The sequence below is a fragment of the Rhagoletis pomonella genome, unplaced genomic scaffold (genome assembly GCF_013731165.1).
Source record: "Rhagoletis pomonella isolate Grant_MI unplaced genomic scaffold, Rhpom_1.0 Rhpom_scaffold_00001, whole genome shotgun sequence".
NCBI lineage: Eukaryota > Metazoa > Arthropoda > Insecta > Diptera > Tephritidae > Rhagoletis > Rhagoletis pomonella.
The window spans coordinates 10,384,906-10,388,517 of NW_023458555.1; positions in this window are offsets into that span (position 1 = coordinate 10,384,906).

Genomic DNA, 3,612 nt, shown 5'->3' on the forward strand with positions numbered 1-3,612 from the left:
GTCAAAAGTAGCAGGTCGGATTTTTAGGTGTATGGTTCAATGGCCTCTGTAGTGAATTCTACCTCGACCTCAAGCTAAGGCTACCCGATCACGGTAGTGTTTTTCAGGATAAAGTAGCTGCTATAAAGGAAGCATTCGTTTGCATGTTCAACTGTGTGCCATTGGTAAGGGAGGTACACACCCACACTTATAGCAAAGCGGTAAACAGAGTCCTCTAAGAAGGGTCTCTACGATTGCAGAGATACGCCAGACCTCTATTTAATAAATAGTTGCAGTGAGTTAGGCTTATATAAACGGCCACAGTAAACAGGAAACTACATATGTACGTGTCAGAGGAGTTGTGTGAAAGATTATCCTAAAGTCCCCTCACCAAGAAACCTTTCGACTGCATGTGGACAGCTTTCGGACAGATGTCTTCTCAATTATCGCTGGACGACTTTTTATACCACACTTGTTTTGAGGCTCGTGGCTAATGTAGTAGAATCTTCTCAACACTTTCTCTTATGCTGATTTCCGTTAGGCTGTGACGGCACTTTTTAGCCAGCCTTGAGTAGCTCTCTGGTCCTGATATTAGCCCCGTCAGCGAATCTTCATTCATGCCGCAATGCGTTTTTTTTTTGCTATTGTTATACGTGGTATTACAAATCAATATACAAGATCAGGGATGGCCAGATTTTTGGCTTTTAAAGCAGTCAAAGAGCCAGCAAGTGCTAGATGTAAAACAGTTCTCAGGGTAAAGGGACTGTAAAAAAAAATACATTAAAAGCATCATATATATTAGTAACGATAGTCGGAGTACAAGAAATTTTAATATGCTCTTATTCACCTTCATGCTGGCTGTTGTTGTTACCCCTCATCTAGCACCTGAATGTGCCAAGCCGGCTCCTAAGTAGAAGCCACTTTGCCCATCTCTGAATTAAATTAATTCTTCACAAGCTTCACTTCATTAACTTACAAATAATCAAAAGGCCAAAAAATACGTAAGAGAAATTTTTTTTCAAAATTTTATTTTTGTTGCAGAAATACATCTAGATGCTGTACGAATATATCTGCATTAAAAAAAAAAAGAAAAATTATTGAGAAAATGTCACTTACGTCTTTTTGGTGGATATATTGAGTGAGTCATTTTAATTTTGCTGTCGAAAATCTCATATGTTCAATTTATTTCACAATTTGTGATTTTTTCCACATAAAAGAGCTCTTAAACCCCTGAATAGTTTTTCATAAAATGGAATCTGAAATGAAGTGTCAAGCAAACGCCCTTTCAAAACTATTGGTAAACGATTCTCTGTTTCGGATTTAAATACTTTTAAGACCGCAAATGCGAAAACTCCTATGGAGAAGAAGTGTTGCTAAAAGAATAAAGAAGATAAATTATCGCATATGTATCTCTCGTATGGCGACTAATGAGATAATTATGTTACTGACCTCTAATAAATATCGACTCTTAAAGTAAAAAAGAAAAAAAATAAATAAATAAATTGATTAGAAAATTAATTGTATACTTGCCATTTCTCAGATATTCACTTCATTCCGTACAGCCGCACAACGGCTGTGCTAATCTAACTTATGGCCTGCGAACAGCCTTGAAGTCCATCTTCATCAGCACATAACAGTGATTGCGGCCGTTAAGGCTTTTGATGAGCTCGCGGCAGCCACGTAACAAATTATTTAATTGACTAAAATGGCTGAAAAATGGGCAAGAAATGAAGAAAAATGTAATGGCAATTGGAAGGATGAGAAGAACGAGCAACTATTTAGTTGTTGGTAGAAAAGTAAATTCCTGCTACATACACATACTCATATATGTATGTATGAGCATTTAATCTAAGCGTACTCGAGCGCGCAAATGTGGCTGATGACGATCACATGTGCACAACTACATACAAACGGATTGACCGGCTGATCGTTTGGCTGCTTTTGGCCAGTAATGATGATGCGCTGGTCAATGAAAAAGAAAAAATCGAAAAAATTGCACTAAAAAAATTAAACTCATTTTCCGACAAACACGACGAGGCCAAAGAGATGAACACATACACATGCAAACGTACTAGCTTACATGCATACATACGTACGTGTGAGGAAAAACAATAACAAGTGCTTCTAATGCTAAGCTGTTGCTGTTGTTGCTGTTGTTGCAATACCAGCTAGTACATCAACAATAACCGGAGTGAAATGCTTACATATATTTTTATTATTCGTTTGTATGTATGTATTTAGTATGTCTGTGCTTAGGCCAACCAGTTTGGTTTGAAGCTTTGATCCGCTTCTAGTCTCGGCAGCTACTTGGACACCTCCTGATTTCCCAGCCTCAGCCTCAACTGCCCTGGCTCGCCAACTAGTGGCCATCCATCCATCTAAGTGGCGAGCAAAAAACAAAAAAAAAACAAAGATTACTACATCTCCTGCGGACAACAACACGAACGTTGCGGCGGTGTTTGCGGCGTGTTGGAGGCAGCAGCGACGGGATTGCGCTGTTGATGGCAGCCAAGCAGCTGTTGCGGCAATGTGACGATGCTTTTTGACTCTTTGCCGGCATTACTTTAGTTGTTGTTATTACTATTTTTCTTTGATTGTTGCTGCTTGTTTTTGTTGCTGTTGTTGTTGTTGTTGTACGTCGTTGGCGTCGTCTACGTCCGTTTATTTGTCTAAGCGTTTTTCAGTTATTTTTATTGTTGCTGTTTTTGTTATTGTTTTCGGCTATGTCGGCACACAGTCATCTGTCCTGTCCAGTGCGGTCCGGTCCGGTTCGGTCTGGCCAGCCAGTGGTGCTGCAACATTTCTCATGAGAAATAAATAGTCACATTGCATTTAACAGCACCGTTAGATCTGTTGCATCACCTAACTGGGGCTGTGTGCGAATTTTGAAGCGAATAAAATATTGATTTTCGCAGGGAATGCGACGAATGGAAGAGTGGAGGTAGAAAAGGCACCTTCAGCTGGCAATGCCAAACATAAGCGCTCTCGGTTACAGCGATTGCATTCATAAGGATAATCAAGCAAATAAGAATAAATTAATAAGGATTATTGAAATCGTTAGCTTATAAATTTTTCCAAGACTCTAAATAGACTAACAGACTCGTATGGAATATATGCAGAAGCAATTAAAATAGTATTTTCACCCATTGTTGTCCCATGAAGTTCTATTTCCACCAAATCCACAAAATCATTACAACAGAATTGTCCAAGCTTCTTTGAACTTAGAGGATGGTATGCGGGGTTATATATCGATGGCTGAGTAGAAGATCGACCTATCTCTGCAGACGGTTCGAAACGCCCTATATCAGCTGTCGATATATTTACATTTGATTCAAGACCTTTACTTATAAAAAAATTACCTGCTGTAGTGGATTGGTCTGGCTCACAATAGATGCTCCTAAATTAAGGATTCATACGATTTCCGCACGTAGATACGAGGGTATTTATGAAGCTCTAGCCTATCTTCACCTTTTCCGTTACATATTAGTATTTTTTGTAATACGCGCTGGCCGAAAACCACATGTAATCTTTCAGATCTGGATCAGGAATACAACATAACGCCTTTTATTTTATTTTATTTCATTTTATTTTATTTTATTTTATTTTATTTTATTTTATTTTATTTTATTTTAT